The following is a 21763-nucleotide window of genomic DNA, read 5'->3' as shown; positions in this document are numbered from 1 at the left end:
AAATATAGTTACATTGGGGGTTGAGACTTCAACATATAAATTTGGAGGGAGGGAGGGTGAGTGGGGACAAAAACATTTGGTCCATAATAGAAATGATTATAACACCAGCCAACTTAACATTATTTTACTCCATGTTGTGATATGACTAGCAGCCTCTGTAGCTGGAAAGGCTAAATGTGAAGGTGACATGGTCCTGAATTTCTAATAGTGAATCACAAGCCATATCAGGACCCTTTATCTTTAAGCTTACATAACCTACTGTGGTAGGCAGAACAATGGCCCCCAAAGATATCCATGCCCTAAACATTGGAACCTGTGAATATATTATGTTACATGGCAAAAGGGACTTTGCAGATGTGATTAATATTAAGGATCTTAAAATGGGGAGATTACCCTGGATTACTTAGATGACCCCAATGTAACTACAAGGATTCTTAAAAGTGAAAGAGGTGTAATTCCCTGGGGGTCCAGTTGTTAGCACTCCGTGCTTCCACTGCTGGGGGCCCAGGTTCAATCCCTGGTTGGGGGAACTAAGATCCTGCAACCACATGGTGTGTCTTAAAAAAAAGAAAAAGAAAAAAAAGTGGAAGAAGGAGGCAGAAGAGTAGAGTCAGAGAGAGATGGAAAGTCAGAGTGATGCAATGTGAGAATGACCTGACCTGCCTTTGCTGACTTTGAAGATGGGAAGAAGGAGGCCATGAACTAAGGCTGGTGGGTGGCCTCTAGAAGCTAGAAAAGGCAAGGCAATAGATTCTCCTCTAAAGCTTCAAAAAAAAAAAAAAAAAAACACAGCCTGGCTGACACCTTGATTTTAGCTGAGTGAGACCTGTGCTGAACATCTACACAACTGTAAAACAATACATTTGTGTTGTTTTAAGCCACTAAGTTTGTGATTATTTATCATGGCAGCAATAGAAAACTAACACACCTGTCAAAGGCTCTCATCCTCCTTCACCAAAAGTGGATCCAACTCTTCCAGTCAAGATTCATATCTCAAATACGAATACTTTTGTGAAATGTAAAACATGACTGGCTAGACTCAAGGTACATGGGACCTGAATCAGGACAGTTTATGGGCTGTCTGTACAGTTCCATGATAAAAAATTCAGGATGCTTTCAGGAGATAATTTAATGTCTGTTTTTGATGCTAAATCTTCTAGACTCTAAGCACTCCTTGAGGATAGGAACTACTTGTTTGTACTTTTGTCTTCAGAGCCTAAAATTTCAGGGCTTGACATATGGTAGGCACTCAAAAATTACTCGCTGAATATTAAATAAAGTAACTATCACAGACTTTGGGTGAAATTTGATAGAATAAGCCTTAAGATACTTTATAATTTTTCACTCTCAATTTTACTATAAATAAACTTATTACATTTGTCAAGAATTTTTTTGTTTTTTTGTTCTGTTTTGTTTGTTTACAAGAGCCAGAAACTCAAGCAAATGAGGGGATCTGTAATACACATAATTAAGAAGGGCTAGCATGGTACCAGCTTCAAATACACCTAAGTCCAGAAGAATTCTCACACTATGTCCTCAGGACCCTCTCCCTTGTTTGAAAAATGGTTCCATTACTAAAATTGAAAATTGTAAATACAGATATTTAAACTAGATAGTCCTGATGATTCCTTTCTGTTCTAATAGATTATTGTTTCATGAGAGAATGTCACTTACTCACCCAGGGAAAACAGCATTAAAATATATTTCCACTTACCTAAGAGATCTCTCCAAAGACACACCAACAAAACAGAATTTATCACACCCACTCTTAAAGATATTCATTTCCCACACTTAAAGTCAACAGATATAGAAAATTATTTTTAAGATTATAATATAAATTTGAATATACTATTGGTGAAATTATCTCCTTCTTTCCTCTCCCCTAGGTTTCAGCAACAATGGAAACCGTGATAAATATGATATTTCATCCCCTAACATCCTATAATGTAACCAGGTACTGAACTAGGAACTGTGGATAGAAGAATGTATTTTCTGAATCAAAAATTGATCTAAAATAGGGCTTCCCTGGTGGCACAGTGGTTGAGAGTCCGCCTGCCGATGCAGGGGACACGGGTTCGTGCCCCAGTCCGGGAAGATCCCACATGTCGCGGAGCGGCTGGGCCCATGAGCCATGGCCGCTGAGCCTGCGCATCCGGAGCCTGTGCTCCGCAACAGGAGAGGCCACAACAGTGAGAGGCCCCCATACTGCAAAAAGTAAATAAATAAATAAATAAATAAATAAAATAAAAATAAAATAAATAAAATACATCACTCTGGCCATTGCCTTCAATATCAGCATGATTATCTATTGTTAGCTCCATAAGCAGATTAGAAAATACAAATATTAATACAGTTCATTTTGCCAAAGAATTGCAGTTTTACTTCAATTATGAGATCCAGTTTGTTGGATCTAGTTTAAACACTGGGGTGTTGGAATTTTGAGACATGTTGATGGTTTGTGGGACAGCATGGTAGAACCTTTAAAATTATTGCTGGCCAGAAAGTCTGAAATACAAGATCTTATCAAAAGGAAGAGTTGAAGGGATAAAGGAGAAAGCAGAAAAATTATGAGACTTAATTCTGATTCATAAGCAGCTTGTATATAATGTCAAGTAAAATAATACTTAACCAGAGGAGATAATAAACACTAGAAAACAAAATACAATCAAGTGCTAGGTTGTACAGTACAGATGATGAAAGCTACAGAAGAAAGGAGAAATACATGTCCACTTCAAATATTTCATGTTAACTTCCATTTGAGTTCTGAGTGATTTTATATATTTTCTCTTTTCACATCCATTCATCTGAGCATTCTGGTCATCTCAGTAACTGACATTCTTGTTAAGCAAAAACGTGACCCCTAGATTCCTTATTCTAAATGACTTTTCATCCTACTCACTTGGAACAGTGCCACATTCAAAATGACTTTGGCAGATCCAAAAGTTAAATCCTTTAAAGGAAATGTATTTATGAAAGAAATGTGGTAACTGGAATATATAGCCACTGATCATAATAAGCGAGTATTTTACTATATACTAGCTACACAGGATGGAATGGGGGAGGAGCATTTCGGCCCACTTAAAAGGTACATGAAGAAAGGTTTAGAGTTCTCTGAAACGCGACAGGCAAATGAACTATTGAAGTTGCTATAGAAAAGGTAATTATATGTGACAAGTTATAATTTGTGAGGTAAAGCCGGAAAAGCAAACCAGTGTATGTCACTCAGCTCCATCAGGGATCAAGCCAAGTGCATTCAATGATGTTAAACCAAATCACATGCTAATCTCCTTTTAGTGGAAAACAATGTTTTTAAAAAACAAGTTCTTATGTCTTACTTTCAAAATCTCTAGATCTTTTCCTCTGTCTTACTATAGCTGACTTTGAAATAAATATTTCATCTATTTCAGAACGTAAATTTAGTTTAACGGGATCCTGTTTCCATATTAACAGTTTACAATTACAATCTTTGTTTACAGGATCTACAAATAATTAGAAAAGTCCTTAAGTTGTAGTCACTAGATCCAACATACAGAAATCCTGAAAGAAATGTAGGATGAACAATGTCCCAAAGATGGTGACAGCACTATAAGTTTTGCCAAAATAACACAGAAGCATTCACTTAATAATCAATAAGGAAGATTGTTATTCAGTATAAAAACAATTACAAATGGACATTTAAACCCAGTTATTGGGTCTAGAAATAACCTAAAGTTCACAATTGTAAACATTCCAACTTAAAATTGCAAATATTTATGGAAAAGCTATAATATACAAAAAACTGTACTAAGAACTGTGAAAGATACTGAGAAGTATAAGGCAGATCTTACATTCAATGAATTTATAATCTAGTAATTTGACATAGAAAGTATATTGACTTTCAGTCTGTACAAGATGGTATTGACTCATTTCCCCCTGCTTCTCCCTGCTGAGATATGAATTCTGGAAATAACATAAAAGGCAACCAAAGGAGAATTCTAAAAGGTGGTGAGGAGAAAGTAACTTATGTGGATCCTAACTGGAGGAAAAACACGGCAGCTGGACATCCACCCAAGAGAAGAAGGTAACCCAGACCTGTGTTTACCAACCCCCAACCTAGTAAGGCTTATTCCTCCCCATGATTGGTCCTGTGAAAACATCCTGCAAGTCCAACACCGCTGGGATGATCAGGAGCCCTGACAGCAAAAAATGGCCAGACCCCTCCACCGTCCCTTCACACCTCCCTCAAGAATGTGCCAAGAAATGACTCAGGGACTTCCCTGGTGGTCCAGCGGTTAAGACTCCGTGCTTCAAATGCAGGGGGCATGGGTTAGATCCCTGGTCGGGAAACTAAGATCCCACATGCCATGCAGCACCCCTTAAAAAAAAAAAAAAGGAAATGACCCAACCATATGCTATTTACAAGAAACTCATTTTAAATTCAATAACGTAGGTAGTTTGTAAAAGGAAGTTAAATGGTATGCCATGGAAACATCAATAAAAAGAAATGTTAAGCAGGAATAGCTATGTTAAAATGTGATAAAGTAGGCTTCAGAGAAAAGAAAATTACTTAGAGACAAAGAAGGCAGTGACATAATGACAAATCTACAATTACAGTTGAGTACCTCAACACCCTCTTCTCAGCAAGTGATAAAACTACAAGAGAGAGAAGCAGAAAGAATTTAAAAGATCTGTACAACACAGTCAACTAAGAGGTTCTAATTGACTTACATAGAACATTCCACCACTATCAGCTGAATAAATCTTTTTCTTTCAAGTGCCTATGGAACATTCACCAAGATACACTATATCCTGGGCTATAACACAAACTTCAGCAATTTTAAAAGAACTAAAATCATTCAGAGTGTGTTTTTCAATATAAGTGGAATCAAACAAGAAATCAATTACCAAAAAAAAATAATAATAAAAGACAATAGGAAAATCTCTTAACACATGGAAATTAAACAGAAAACTCCTAAATAATTGATGAGTCAGAGGAAATCTCAAGAAAAGTGAAAAATACATTGGACTGAATGAAAATCAAAGTATGACATATCAAAATTTGTGGGATACAACTACAGTAGTGCTGAAAGGGACATTTTTATCACTAAATGCTTACATTTGAAATGGGGAAAGTCTCAAATCTATAACCTAAGTTCCTACCTCAAAAAACTGGAAAAAGAAGAGTAAATAATCCCAAAAAACAATAAAGATAATAATATCAGAGTAAAAATCAATTAAATTGAAAATAGGAAAATTGAGAAAATCAATGAAACAAAAAGCTGGTTCTCTGAAAAAAATCAGTAAGTTGGTAAACTTCTAGAAAGACTGAAAAAAAGAGAGAAGACCCAAATAACCAATATCAGGAATTAAACTGAGGATATCACTGCAGATCCAACAGACATTAAAAAGATAAGGAAATACAACAAACAACTTTATGCTCATACATTCTACAAATTAAAAGATATTGACCAATTCCTTGAAACCCACAAACTACCAAAACTCAATCAAGATGAACTATCTATTATGAATAGATCTATTTTCATTTAAAATATTAAATCTGTAATTTAAAAGCTCCCAACAAAAAAATCTCCAGGCCCAGATGATTTCACTGCAGAATTCTACCAAACATTTAAAGAACTAACATCAATTTTACACAGCCTATTCCAGAAAATAGAAGAGTAGGGAACACTTACAAACTCACTTTATTAGGCCAGTATACCAAACCAAGATAGTTTAAATAAAAAAGAAAGACAATAAAAAAGAAAAAAAAAAGAAAACTATAGACCAATGGTTCTCATCAACTTAGAAGCAAAAATCTTCAATAAATATCAGTAAATCAATTCCAAACAACATACAGCAATATTTATACACCACAACCAAGTAGGACTTATTGCTATGTAAGGTTGGCTCAACATTCAAAATCAATGTTTTTGAATTGTCCCTGGTGGCACAGTGGTTAATCCGCCTGCCAATGCAAGATACACGGGTTCGATCCCTGATCCGGGAAGATCCCACATGCTGCGGAGCAGCTAAGCCCGTGTGCCACAACTACTGAGCCTGCACTCTAGAGCCTGTGAGCCACAACTACTGATCCCACGTGCCACAACTATTGAAGCCCACACGCCCAGAGCCCATGCTCCACAACAAGAGAAGCCACCGCAATAAGAAGCCCACGCACCGCAACAAAGAGTAGCCTCCGCTCGCCGCAGCTAGAGAAAGCCCTCACGCAGCAACAAAGACCCGAGGCAGCCAAAAATAAATTAATTAATTAATTTTTAAAAAATCAATGTAATCTACTGCATCAACAGACTAAAGAAGAAAAATCACATTAACACATTAACGGATACAGAAAAAAATCATTTGACAAAATCCAACAACCATTAACAGTAAAAACAAGACTCAGCAATTTAGGAATAGAGGGCAATTATCTTAATTTGATAAAGAGCATCTTCAAAAACCTACACTAATGTCAGACTTAATGGTAAAATTTGTATCTTTCTCCCCAAAATCAGGAATAAGGCAAGAAGGTTCATTCTCACCACTCTTTTTCAACATAATACTAGAAGTTTCAGTCAGTGCAGTAAGAAAAAGAAATAAATGGCATGCAGAATGGAAAGGAAGGAATAAAACATAAACATTCTCTTTTGACAGATGACATGCTTGTCTACATAGAAAATCTCAAGAAATTAACCAAAAAACCTTCTAAAATTCTCAAGGTTTAATGATACAAGGTCAACACACAAAAATCAATTGCATTTTTTTTTTTTTTTTTTTTTTTTGCGGTACGCGGGCCTCTCACTGTTGTGGCCTCTCCCGCTGCAGGGCACAGGCTCTGGACGCGCAGGCTCAGCGGCCATGGCTCACGGGCCCAGCTGCTCCGTGGCATGTGGGATCTTCCCAGACCGGGGCACGAACCCGTGTCCCTTGCATCGGCAGGCAGACTCTCAACCACTGTGCCACCAGGGAAGCCGCAATTGCATTTTTAAACACTAACAATGAACATATGGAATACAAAATTTTAAAACAATACAATTTACAGTCACTCTGAAGAAAATGATATCTCTAGGTACAGAGTTAACAAAACATGTATAGGATCTGTTTGCAGAAAATTACAAAATGCTTATGAAAGAAATCAAAGAAGACCTAAATAAATGGAGAGACATACTATATGCATGAATTGGAAGATTCAATATAAAGCTATCAGTTCTCCACCAAAGTGATCTATATGCTTAATACAATTCATATCAAAACTCTAGTAAGGTTTTTTTGGTAAACAGAGACAAGCTTATTCTAATATGCAGAAAGAACACAGGTACTAGAATAGTTAAAATAATCTTGACAAAGAATAAAGTGAAAGGAATCACTTTACCTGATATTAAGGCTACAAGTATATAACTACAAGTTATCAAGACAGTGTGGTATTGGCAGAAGGATATACACACAGATCAACCAAACAAAATAGAAAAACCAGAAATAGACCCACACAAAGAACAAATATGCTCAACTGATTTTTCACGTAGGTACAAAAGCAACTCAATGGAGGAAGAACAGACTTTATAAAATGTGGTGCTGGGGCAACTGGATATTCATAGGTGCACACACACACACACAAAAGAAACTCCACCTAAATGTCACACCTTATACAAAACAACTCAAGAATCACGCAATTAAATGTAAATACTAATAGTGTGATCTTTAAAAAAAAAAAATGTCAAGCAATCAGGCATTGAGGTGCTCAATGAGGACAATGTGCCAAACCAAAAGTAAAAATCAAACTTTTATTCACTTAATGTGACAGTGTAATCAAGAGGTGCTGGCTCCCTAGTGTTATATATTTCCCCCCCAAATGGCCCAAGGTGAGGGTCAGGTGGATCCAGCACAGCCTGAGAACGTTGTGTCACTGCTCAGGTTCCTGCCTCTTTATGGATTCATGGGCTGGGGAAAGGCTAGGAGTGGAAAGGTACTGAGGCAAAGTGGAGAAATGTAATTCAGCCAAGGACCCCACTAAAGAGCTCTCAGCAGAGGTGCTTGGGAAGTGTCTCTGCCAAGCTTCCCAATAAAGAGGTCTCTGACTCGAGGTGACTGAGCTAGGAATGCAGACGTGCACACAAGCATGGCTTACTAGTGGGGGCCTTGACAGCACCTCCTTCAAGAAAACTACAGTGCACTGGCTGTGTGCCAGCGGTGTGGGGTGGGCAACCTCCCCGTCCTCATGCAGACTTCCAGTCACAACCGTGTAACTGTCTATGGTTGGGCCTGAAAGACCACACATAGGATTTTGTCCTGGGGTCAGACTCCTTAGAAAAGAGGAGATAATCTTCAAGATGTAGGGACAGGCAAACGTTTCTTAGATGACACCAAGAGCATAATCCACAAAAGGGAAAAAATGATAAACTGGGTGTCATCAAAATTAAAATTTTTGTTCTGCAAAAGACTGCAATGAGAATTAAAAGACAAGCAATAGATTGGGAAAACGTATTTGTGAATCATATATCTGACAAAAAACTTGTATCTAGAATATTCAAAGAACGCTCAAAACTCAGTAGTAAGAAAAAATCCAATAAAGAACGAGCAAATTGGACTTCCCTGGTGGTCCAGGGACTCTGTGCTCCCAATGCAGGGGGCCCAGGCTCAATCCCTGGTTGGGGAACTAGATCCCGCATGCATGCCACAACTAAGAGTTCACATGCCTCAACTAAGAAGTCCACATGCTGCAACTAAGAAGTCCACATGCCACAATGAAGATCCTGCATGCCGCAATTAAGACCTGACACACCAAAATAAATAAATAAATAAATAAAAATAAATATTAAAACAAAAAGAATAGGCAAAAGACTTAAACAGATACTTCACAAATGTAGATATGCAAATGGTAAATAAGGACTTGGAAAGATTTTTTAAATCATTAGCTATCAGAGAAATGTAAATTAAAACCACAATGAGATAATCACTACACATTTATCAGAATGGCTGATGAATAAAGAATAATGACAGTCCCAGATGCGGGCAAGCATTTGGTGTATCTTTTATATATTGCTGGTGGGGATGTAAAACGGTACAGCTATCCTAGAAAACAGTTCGGCAGCTTCTTATGAAACTAAACATGCAATTATCATTTTACACAGAAACTTCACTCTTGAGTATTTATCTCAGAGAAATGAAAACTTATTTTCACACAAACCCTATACAAAAATACTCAAAGGAGCTTTATTCATATTAGCCAAAAACTGGAAATAGCCCAGATATCCTTCAACAGGCAGTTGTTAAACTGAGATAGAGACATACCGTGAACACTACACAGCAATAAAAGGGAACTATCGATACATACAATGTGGATTAATCTCCAGGAGATGTTAAATGAAAAAAGCCAACCCCCAAAGGTTACATACTATATAATTCCATTTATATAGCATTTTGTGTGTGTGTGTGTGGTACGCGGGCCTCTCACTGTTGTGGCCTCTCCCGTTGCGGAGCACAGGCTCCGGACGCACAGGCTCAGCGGCCATGGCTCACGGGCACAGCCGCTCCGCGGCACGTGGGATCCTCCCGGACCGGGGCACGAACCCGCGTCCCCTGCATCGGCAGGCGGACTCTCAACCACTGTGCCACCAGGGAAGCCCTATGTTTTGGCTTTTTGATCGCAAGGCATGTGGGATCTCAGCTCCCCGACCAGGGATTGAACCCATCCCCCCACCCCACACACTGGAAGGTGAAGTCCTAACCACTGGACCGCCAGGGAAGTCCCTCAATGCACTTTAGAAACAGGCTACTAGAAATTAAAGGACCTTTATAGATTACCAATAGACCGCATTTTTTTACCAATATCGAATTTCCCTTCTTTGAAGTCAGGCTTGGCCATAAGACTAGCTTTGGCCAACATAACGTGTAAGAAAGTGACATGTGTCATTTCTGGGCAAAGGCTTTAAAAGCCAGTGCATGCTCTGCCATCTTCTCTTTTTCTTCTGCCATGGCCTCACCAACGTTTCAGGTAATGGCCGCTGTGTCAGCCTGAGGATGATGATGACTTGGAAGCAGCGATCCCAGATGACTCATGATGGTTACCAATAGGAGAAGCAAGATATAAATTCTGATTGTTTCAAGCCTTGTAATATGGGTATTCTTTATTACTGCAGCATAACTTAGCCTATCCTGACTGATATATAGTCCAACGCCTCTCACATTACAAGTACTAAAACCAAGAGCCAACAGCTTAGAGCCCAGCCTACCTAGGAAGTTAGTGATAGGGATAATACTATGACCTATATAGCCAGAGTCCCAGAATGGTGCCATTTCCAATACAGATTTTATCAATGTGCTTCAGGCTATTTGTTCATAAGAATAAAATTAAAATACAAATAAAAGTTCTGTACCAAACTGAATCATCAAATTAGTTTGCCAATTGATACCAAAAATGAAAGAACAGATTTTTAAAAGTAGACTGAATGAAATATTCGTACTTCTAATTTTATCATATAGTTCTGAATCAGCAGCCCATCATTCAGAGGGGGAAAAAAGCAACTGATTCAAATGAGTCACGCTGGAGAAACCCTTGATATTTTGAAAATTCAAATGTCAACAAGCCACATAATAAGAGAAATGGGAGGCACTGGCTCCATCCTTTTGAACATTTCTACAAAATGAATCAAAGTCAAATATCAACCCTAGAGGTTTATTGACCTACAAAAAGATGTTTGGGAATTCTGTAAAGAGATGCTTCAGTGGTGGTCATGAATATTTGGGAAGTTAAAAGGGAATTTGTGAAGGTAAGCAGCATGTTTTTTCCTAACAAAGAGATTGTTTTACTCAGCATGTTTTTTGTGAACATTCTAAGAACCTGAAAGATTTCCCATGGTATATGTAAAAAATTCAAAATTTGACTTAAAAAAGAAAACTTAGGAGCCATTCCAGAATCATTTAAGAAAATAAACCTCCATCCTCATTTGCTACATGTCACACCAAACGAAAGAATCTATGCACTTCTCTGACTGCACGACAGAACCTCTTAAAAACTGCCCAGTTTCAGGCATTAAGGCTTTTCTGCAAATATTCTACTATGATAACAGTTCATGAAGAGAAAAAGATGTAGCTGATATTTTCTTCAGGAAAACAACTTCACCTTGTCCTTGATTAACTATTCTATTAATTTTTTACTTCTTGAAACCATGAGTTTCTTCCCCTCTAATTTTAATTCTGATGATAAACATAATATGGTCGTTGTAGAAAATTTGGAAAGTTTAGGCAAGAGAAAATAAATGCAAAAAAATGTTTTCCTACAATCCCACTCCCCAAGCAGAGACTAGTATAATTTTGGCAAATTTCCTTTGTCCTTTGCACATATCAAATAGAGTCAAGGTGACAGTTTATTGATAATTCTGAATCCTTTTTGTGTTCCAGTCATCACTATGTCAATAATATTTTCTAATATTATTTAAAAATCATTATTAAGCTCATTTTAATAGGTGTACAAAATCCTATCGACAAAATCCTATCGTAACATGTACTGTTACTTATTTAATCAGTCCCCCAACATAGGACATCCTGGTAATTTCCTCCCTTTCATCATCATAAGGTATCTGAGTTAATTCAACTTTATTCCATATTCTTTTTCATTATTATTTTGATCTATCCTGAGCTTTGGAAGATTATTTAATATGGCCCTTTCATTTCCAGGCTGCCCTGCTTCTCCATTTAGCTGCTTCTTCTCTAAATTGTCCTAAGAAACTTGAACAATCTTCTCTTCACAGACATACTTCAACCTTGGATTCCAGCAAATGCTTTCTGGTGCTCTCGCTGATCTCTCTCCCGATAGGTAGGTAAGTAGGTAGATAGATAGACAGGTAGATAGACAAAGATAGAGATATCTATAAAGAAAGAATATCTCACATTCATAAAATAAATAAATGCTTAATTAATTGCCTAAATTTTAAAAATCCCTCTTTATTTTTATGCATTTCTAAAGGCAAATATAGTATGATAAAAATAGAAAAGCATTGGATTGAAATCAGATTCTTAGTACAATTCTGCTTCTCTCTTACATGTCACTAAATTACTTGAGCCCTGTTTCCTCATTTGTAAAATAAGAAATGTACTTAGAGATCTCTACGTTTTCTTCTAATTCTATCGTTCTCTGACTGGAGCAGTTTATAATTCTGCTCAGTTGAGTGATCTTGTGTACCAACCGGACTTCAAAGGGGAAAGCTGAAGCCCCTCCTCGTATTCCAGATAGGACAGGTCTGCACGAGAACTAGAGCTTTACCAAAGTTGGAAGACTTGGGAGAGAAGTCAGGAAAGTTGCCACCAACTACCCCAGCCTGAAGTACTAATGTGGATGGTTTTCAAGAGATGAACCAAAAGCTGCTAACAATCTGGTGAGCCTCTGGGAAGCTCCTCACACAAACTCACCCAGTCTGCTCACAGTCAACAGGTGAGTCTCAAGAGTTCACTTTGGGGACTTCACTGGTGGCGCAGTGGTTAAGAATCTGCCTGTCAATGCAGGGGACAAGGGTTCGAGGCCTGGTCTGGGAAGATCCCACATGCCGCAGAGCAACTAAGCCCGTGTGCCACAACTACTGAGCCTGTGCTCTAGAGCCCGCGAGCCACAACTACTGAGCCCACGTGCCACAACTACTGAAGCTCATGCACCTAGAGCCTGTGCTCTGCAACAAGAGAAGCCACCTCAATGAGAAGCCCGCACACAGTATGCACGACCAACGTGATAATTCTCAAGCTCATCTAGAAGCAGCTGGAACCTCTGTCTGCCTTCACATCTACCCTCAACTGCCTCTGGTACTTCTCCTTCTCTTCCACCTCAAACTTTCACTGAGGACCATGTAGTAAGGGGAATGCTGAGAAACGTATTTCATGCCTTTGAGAGTCTCTCAACTTCATCTGTAAAATACCTATTAAACAGATAGTTATTTAGTCTCTACTACAGTCATGGTACTAAGCTTGGTATTACTACAACAAGTACCAAGAAACATAACAGGAGTAACCACTGCCCTTAAGAAGCTTACAGCCAATTCGAAGAGAAGATACCTCCAGGAACCATAATTGGATGGATATTGAGCTAGACACGCAAGATATAGGGGGGCCCACATTCCTTTTAGTGCTATTCAAAAGCCATGCTTTTAAGATACTAAAAGTTACTTATAGAAAAAGGAATAACAGGTGAAAATCAGGATACACCCCCAGAGGTTACCTGCTGTGTATATCCCCTGCTTGAAGAAAGCTCAAAGGAAACTATGTGGAATCCCCAGGAGGGGGCCCATGAGACCTAAAAAGGGGACTCCTCAGGCTGGGTTTTGGTGCCTGGCGCTTTGGAGACTGGTGCTTCTTTGTAATCCCTGTTTATTGTCCTTGCAACATTTTAAATGACGTAAAGTACATGAGATTTTTTCCCCAAATCATCTTGTGATTTATTTCTCAAGAACTTAACAAGTAGTGCTTAGGATGCTCAGCAGATGCATGGCAGGGGTACCTGGGAAAGCATGACACCATGTGTTGTGGGCTACATTGTGTTCTTCCAAGATCTTTACATGGAACCCCTAACCCCCAAGAATGAGACTGCATTTGGAGATAAGACCTTTAACGGCATAATTAGGTTAAAATGAGGTCATATGGATGGGACTTCTTCAACTTGACTGATGTCCTTATGAGAGAAAATGTGGACACACACAGAGGCACCACAGGTATATGCACACCGAGGAAAGACCATGTGAAAACACAGTGAGAAGGCAGCCATCTGCAAGCTGAGAAGAGAGGCCTCAGAAGAAACCAAACCTGACAACACCTTGATCTTAGAGTTCTAGCCTACAGAACTGTGAGAAAATCAATTTCTGTTGTTTCAGCCCAGCCTATAGTATTTTGTTACGGCAGCCGCAGCAAACTAATACACTTATGGTAGCCACCACGGGCACTACCATGGGATTTGGAACAGCTGCTACGGACACGGGTCCTACAGCCTAAAAGAAGCCTCCTAACAAGTAGTTTTTGGCCAATGATCAGCATAAATTAATAAAATTCTCTATTAGTTTGAGGCGATGCATAGCTAAGTACAGAGAGGATATAAGCTTCATGAGGGCAAGCCCCTTACCTATATTACTGACTGCTGTATCCATAGTGTAAGCGTACATTCGATGAATTTTGAAAAATACATAATCTTATAAAACTATCACATACAGATATAGAATGTTTTCACCACCTCAAAATGTTCCCTCATGCTCCTTCACAGTCAATCTCCTTCCCCAATCCCCTATGATGGAAATTACGCAGAATATAGTCTTTGGGTCTTGGCTTATTTTACTGAGCTTTGATATTCACCTGTTCCTTTTTATTTGTTAGGAAAGTCAGTCTCACACATGCAGTCTTTCAACCTCTGCTCGGTCACACAAAAATGGGCCTTAGGCCTGGAAAACTTCCTTACCAAGAGATACGGAGCCCACACAGCCTGTGCCGGGCTGACTGCTTTCACTCTCTCATGCTGAACGAGTGTTCCTTTGTTCTGCTTAAGCATGTATGTCAGTGGCTCTCAAGCATGGCCCCAGGTTTCAGTATTTCAGACTCCACACAGGAGAGGTCAGTGTCCTGCTGCTGCAGTACAAGAGGGGTGCACACAGGCCGATTTCCCTGGTCAGCTGCCAGGGGCATCTGCTAGCCATTAGAGGTGGACACACACTGGAGCTGATCTTGCTGTCTCTTCTCTATGTGAGTGAAAGCACTGTTCCATCCAGTGTTTGACTGTGCTGTGTTTTCCCTGGCAACTCTGATACCAAGTTACAGTGGGGGAAAGTGTTTGGACTTCTATTCCTGGGAGCTGGCATTGTGATGATCTTTGCTGTCCTTCAAGTAGCTGCAGTCCTACCCTGGCAGTGATTACTGGTACATGGTGTCCTGCCCCACATTATTGTTGAGTAACATTCCGTTGGATGGATATCATAATTTGCTTATCCATTCACCAACTGATGGACATTTGGAGTGTTTCTACGTATGGCCATTATAGATTATGTTCCTCTTAACATTTGGGTACAAATCATTGTGTGAATATGGGGGTGTTTTGGTTTGTTTTGTTTTTACTCTTGGATAAATATGTAAGAGTGGTACTGCCAGACAGGATGTTAAGTGGATATTTAAATTTATAAGAAACTGCCAGAATGTTTTCTAGAATGGCTGCACCATGTTGCATTCCCACAGCAACGCATGAACGTTACAGTTGTTTCTCATCCTCACGAACTCTTGCTATTATAGACTTTTTAATTTTAGTCATTCCACTAAGTGGGCAGTGGCCCTTCACTGTATTTCCCTGATGACTAATGATGTTGAGCCTCTTCTCATGTGCGTATTTACCATTTGTATATGTTCCTTGATTAAACGTCTATTCATACCTTAGCCCATTTTTTAAAAAAACTGAGTTATCTTATTACTGGGTTGTAAAAGTTTTTTCTCTATTCTGGATACAATTTCTTTATCAGCTACCAGTTTCAAAAATATTTTCCCTCGGCCTGTGGATTATTTTTCCCTTTATTTGACAGTGTCTTTTCAAAACAAGTTTTGGTGACATCATCAAGATGGTGCTATCGATTGATCCTGACTTTAGTTCCTCCCACAAGAAGAACTAGCAATTATGCGTAGACAAAAACACCATTGTGAAAATCCCAGAACCCAGGGGTGGGGCTGAAGCACCCGCCTGGACCACAGAGACCAAGAAGGACAGCACTATAAAGGTGAGAAGAGAGGCTACACTCTGACCACATCACGGCTCCTCAGGCTGGCACAGTGCCAAACTGAGAGGGCCCCCGTCAGCTTACTGTTTCTCCAGGGGAAAATGAGAGACCAAGTTAGACACCCAGCTCCCCCAGCACTGAAGGACACTTCCCAGGAGGGCCATTCGGGTCTCACCTCCCAGGAATTACTGGGGTAATCTGCAGGATTCAGCCGTGGGGATCAGATAAAGATGGGGAAGGAGGGCGGGACTTACATCAATCAGATCTTGGTGGACCACATTCCTGCTTGCAGTGGCACCAGCGTAGAAATCTCAGCCAGTGGCTCTGCCCATCTGCAGAGCCAACTTGGTGGCCCCGTCTGGTCAGGGAGCTCATCCAACGTGCAAAGGGACTTCAATCTAAAATGGAATGGAGATATGAAATGGAGAATCTCACACATGCGCCCACAGGAAAATGAAACAAGAAATGAAACAGTGGTTTCCCCTAAATGCCTGACTAGAACTATCTAGAACTTATCTCCTAACCAATGAACATCCACCGAGAATCTCTCCCCATCGTCACTCAAGCCAATGAATTTGCGGCTTGAACCCTAACTGGCCTCCCCCGACTCTTTACACCCCTTCTGCATTAACACAGCCTGCCCCAAACCTTCAACAGACTCGCCTGTAGCTTGCTACAGTATGTTTCCCGAACTGCAATTCATCTGCTATTCCCGAATAAATTCAATTTCTGGTAATATGAGCTTGCCTCAGCTTACCTCTTTTTTTAGGTTAACAGGCAGTTCTACCTGATTTGGTGCCCAGTCAACAGACTGTACAAGGAGTGGAGCCCATTCTACTGTGTCGCAAGGGCAGGAAGCAAATTTGCAGCCCTGCCCAGCTGTTGAGCATAGGCTCCAGTCCCATCCATCCAGCAAGCATGGCCAAGAACACTGGCAACCACAGAGCCCATCCTACAGCCCCACTCTGGCAAAGAGCTAAGCCAGCAGCCCTTCCCAACAAGTATAGCCTCTGGTCTTCCATAACCAGGGAGCCTGAACAGTACCCTGAGCAGACTTAGAGCCCAGCCTACAGCCCTGCCCAATCACGGACACCACCCAGGAATCCGCTTGAATGCACAGCCTAGCCAGCAGGCCCAACTGACTCTACAACCCAGCCAGGGGCACCCTCCACACACACACCTCAGAGCACCTCACCCACATAGAGACCCTGATAGCAAACCATGGGCTCTACCAGCTGACGTGTCCAGTACCCCAAACTGAGCTGACTGGTGAAGCTCTTTCCCTGCCAAAATGAACCTGTAAAGTCTAGAAGAGGAGATGGAAACACGTAGATACCAACGCAAGGAATCCAGGATCATGAAGAATCAGGTAAACATGATAAAACCAAAGGAAACTAATAAAGTTCCAATAACTGAACCTAAAGAAATGGAGAGTATGAACTCACAAAGAATTCAGAATCATCCTCTTAACAGAAGTTTAGTGAAGTACAAGAATATATCCTAAAGGAAATTAGGAAAACAATGCACGAACAAAATGAGATGGCCCTTGAGGGCATTATGCTAAGTGAAACAAGTCAGACAAAGACAAATACTGTGTCTCACTTATATGTGTAATCTAAAAAGAAAACTGAAGTCATAGAAACAGAGAACAGATAGGACAGATTGGTGATTGCAGGGGCAGGGGGAGGGGCAGTGAAAAATCACAAATTTCCAGTTATAAGATCTATAAATTCTAAGGATGTAATGTACAGCATGGTGACTATAGTTAACAATGCTGTATTATATATATGAAAGTTGCTAAGAGAGTAGATCTTTTCTCATCACAAGAAATAAAATGTAACTATGTGAGGTGATGAATGTTACCTAAACATATTGTACTAATCATTCCATAATATATACATACATCAAATCATTATATTATATACCTTAAACTTATACAATGTTATATGTCAATTATATCTCAATAAAATTGTGAAAAAAGATGAATAAGTTCTGGGGATGTAATGCACAGCATGGTAGTTATAGTTAACAATACTGTAATGTATATTTAGAAGTTGCTAAATGAGTAGATTATTTTTGTTTTAAAATTTTTTCTTCTTTTTCCTTTTTTTTAATGGAAGTATAGTTGATTGACAATATAGTGTTAGTTTCAGGTGTACAGCATAGTGATTCAGTACTTTTGCAGATTATATTCCATTATAGGTTATTACAAGATAATGGGTATAATTCCCTTTGTTCTACAGTAAATCCTTGTTGCTTAAAAGAGTAGATCTTAAAAGTTCTCAACACACACACAGGATCATAACTATGTGAGGAGATAGATCTGTTAACTTTTACTGTAGTAACCATTCTGTAATATATACATACACCAAATTGCACACATTAAACTTATACAATGTTTTATGTCAATTACATCTCAATAAAGCTGGAAAAAATAAACTTTTTAAATGAAAAGCAATTTTTTCATTTTGATGAAGGCCATGTTATCTTTTTTTTTCTTTCATGGTTTGTGTTTTTCGTGCCCTGAGAAATCACTGTCTAGACCATGATCACAAATATTTTCTCCAATAGTTTCTTCTAAGCATTTTATAGTTCTAACTTTAATATTTATGTCTATCATCTACTCCAATGAATTTTTATATATCATGTGAAATGTATTCCACATACATTAACTTCATCTTATCAATATACCTATATTAATTTTTATCTAGTTTCAATAATAGCATTGTAATTTTGATTTTCTTTCTTTTTTTTTTTTTTGCAGTATGCGGGCCTCTCACTGTTGTGGCCTCTCCCATTGCCGAGCACAGGCTCCGGACACGCAGGCTCAGCGGCCATGGCTCACAGGCCCAGCCACTCGACAGCATGTGGGATCTTCCCGGACCAGGGCATGTCCCCCGGCATCGGCAGGCAGACTCTCAACCACTGCGCCACCAGGAAAGCCCTGTAATTTTGATTTTTTTAAACAATTATTTCCCTGTCTTTTAGAAATACATACTGAAAGTCTTACTGATGAAATGCTATTATTACCAGGGAGTGTGAAGGAATAGGCAGAAATATAGTAGCTGAAGCAGTGTTGACCACACTTGATGTTTTTTGGGGCTGAGTGATGGCTACATAAGAGTTTGTTGAACTAGCCTCTCACTTCTGTATGTTTGAAATTTTCTACAATAAAACTTAAAAAAAAATTGCAACACGAGGAAACTAAGCTGGAGAAAGACAGTTGAGGATACTTATGTTTTTAGATTTATTCTTGGTTAAGTCACACTTCAATTGAGTTACCTGATTAGAAGGAAGAAAAAATAACATAAACTCGCCAAACACATTATGATTGTGGTTGACAATCTTAAAATGAAATCCCAGATGTATTATTTACTGTAACTCTACACAATTACACTCTACGCCATTTGGTTAGAATGGGATTTGCACTTAAAGTTGTGAAGATCAAATAAAAATGAGCAAGATATCTGGCACATAAAAGTTAGTCTGATATCTTCAGTTTCATTACCTATCCCAATGCCTACCAAATACTGGGCATGTGCTTCACATTTTAAAATTAATTTGAATAGGATTTAATCTCATACTGCTCTGATGGCCTATATTAGAGGAGTCTAACGTAGAGCAAAATGGCATGCTCTTCAAGAATCAAAACTCTTAACTTGTTTTTGTAAGGTTTTGCCTTACAAAAATCCTGGCACACTGAGTACTTGCATTTGCGATCTCAACTGTACAGTTTAACCAGCAGCAGCATCAAATGAAAGTATTAGAAAAAGAAAAATGACCCCTGCTTTCTTTCCATTCTGCAATAGCAGTTCTATTTAAACTGAGAGAGGCAACAGTTCCAAGGATTAATTTGGTAATCAAAAGAAGTATAATTTCCTTTTCTTATAAGGAAGTTCCAAGACACATGCATAGTTACCTATCAGGCTCTCTTACTCTTTTTAAGGTTTCTTATTTGTCTGACATAGCAGCAGGAGAAAGACACTAATTTTCGAATCTGGCAGACCTAGGTCAAATTCTGAGTTTCTCCCTTCCTGGTAAGCTTTGCAAGTCAGTAAATCTCTTCTTTGCCAATTTCATCTGTCAACTAGGGTTTAAGAACAAATATTTACTGGTTGCCTACCACGTGCCAAGAAATCATGTAAGTGAACAAAAAAGAAATTCCCAGTCCATGTGCAGTTTACATTCTAGTAGTTAAATAACTTACCTAGTCATATACTTACTAATTGGCTGAACCATAATTCAAAGACAGTAGTCTCAGTGTAGAGTATATACTCCAAACCACTAAGTTATATCACCATTTTATTGTGAGATTAAATGACATAAGCTGTGACTAGATGGAAACTCAATCATAGCAACTAAAATTACTTATTTTCTTTTTTTCAATCACCCTTACTAAGATATAATTTACATACAACAAAATGCATTCACTTATTAATTTTTATGGACTCAACGTTGTTCATAATATTATCTAGTTATTCCTTCAATGTTTACAGTATCTGGTAATTTGTAACTTGTGTCTTCTCTTTCCTGATGAGTCTAGTTAGATGTGTCAATTTTGCTATTTTTTTAAACTAGCTTTTGGTACCAGTGATTTTTTTCTATTGTTTTCCCATTTAATATTTTATTGTTTTCTATTTTTATCTTTATTGTTTCCATCCCTCTACTTACTTGGATTTAACATGTTCTTCCTCTTCTAACTTCTTAAATTGGAAGCCTAGATTATTGATTTAGACCTTGTTTTTTTTCAAACATAAGCAAGTATGTTTGAAATTTCCCTCTGAACACTACTATAGCTACATTTCACAAATTTCAATGTTATGTTCTCATTTTCATTCCATTCATGTTACATTCTCATTTCCCTTGCAATTTATTTTCTGAGGTTTTCTCTCTCTCTCTTTTCCATCATTCTTCTAGATTTACTGAGTATATTTTAGTTTTCCAACTTGTTTCCACTACTGGGTTATTGGCTATACATGTTTGTAGTTGTTTTAGTGGTCATGCTAGGGTTTATACATCTTTAATTTATCACAATCTTCCTTCAAATAATATTATACTGTTTTACTTATAAGAACTTTCAACAATATACTTCCATATCACCCTGCCATCCTTGTTTTTATATATTTTACTTTTACATATTTCATAAACATGACAATATATTTTTGTCTTAAAAAGTCATTTATCTTTTAAAAAGATTTCAATTAGAAAAAACAATTTTGATCTCTACCCTCTTATTTACTACTTCTGGTACCCTCCACTCCTTTTATCTACATACAAATTTTCATCTGTGACATTTTTCTTCAATGTTTTTTATATTTTATAGTGCAGGTCTGTGGCAACAAATTTTCTCAGCTTTAGTTTGTCTAGGGCAAAAAAAAAAATGTTTTCCCCTACTTTGGAAGAATAGTTTCACTGGGTATAGAACTTAAGGTGGAACTTTTCTTTTAGCACTGTAGAGAAATCATTCCATTGTCTTCTACATTACTTGTGTGTGTGTGTGTGTGTGTGTGTGTGTAAAAGACTAGTTTTTCTTATCTTTGTTCCCCTGTACAGACAGAATATATCTCCTCACACACACACCCCAACTGCTCCTAAGAAATTTCTTTTAATAATTTAATTTTAGCAATTTGATTATGATGTACCTCTTTGTGGTTTTCTTTGTGTCTAACCTGCTTGGGTTGGGGTTCCTTGAACTTCTTGGGACTGTTCAAATATGAACATTTTTCAGCTACTATTTCTTCAAGTATTTTCTTGCCCTCTATCCCTTTTTCTGGGACTCCAAATGAATTAATATTTTCCACAGGTTACTGAGGCTCTGTTGATTTTTTTTCAGCCTTTTTTCTTTTTGACTTTCAGTTTGGGTAGACCCTGTTCATATATCTTAAAGTTCACTAATTTTTTTTATTTTGCAGTATCTAATCTGCTATTAATCTCATCCAGTAAGTATATTAAACATTGTATTATTCTGCTCCAAAAGCTCCATTTGGTTCTTTTTTGTAGTTGAATATTATTGTCATGGTTTCCATTATATCTTTAAGCATATTCATAATAGCTGTTTTAAGGTT

The 21763-nt window shown here is 38.3% G+C and overlaps 1 long non-coding RNA gene across 1 annotated transcript in view; it reads right to left on the bottom strand.

The window, feature by feature from the left end:
* Positions 1-21763, bottom strand: part of LOC113624884 (uncharacterized) — a 99863-nt gene that overhangs the window by 37140 nt on the left and 40960 nt on the right. Inside the window, exon 3 of the long non-coding RNA XR_003434505.1 lies at positions 15953-16096. This is a non-coding gene — a long non-coding RNA (uncharacterized LOC113624884). The remainder of the gene's footprint in view (positions 1-15952; positions 16097-21763) is intronic.

This window comes from Aethalodelphis obliquidens, unplaced genomic scaffold (assembly GCF_003676395.1).
Source record: "Aethalodelphis obliquidens isolate GAN/ISIS:26980383/991018 unplaced genomic scaffold, ASM367639v1 scaffold14, whole genome shotgun sequence".
Classification (NCBI taxonomy): domain Eukaryota; kingdom Metazoa; phylum Chordata; class Mammalia; order Artiodactyla; family Delphinidae; genus Aethalodelphis; species Aethalodelphis obliquidens.
Note: the sequence above shows the minus strand (reverse complement) of the source record. Positions and strands in the feature narration are given on the sequence as shown.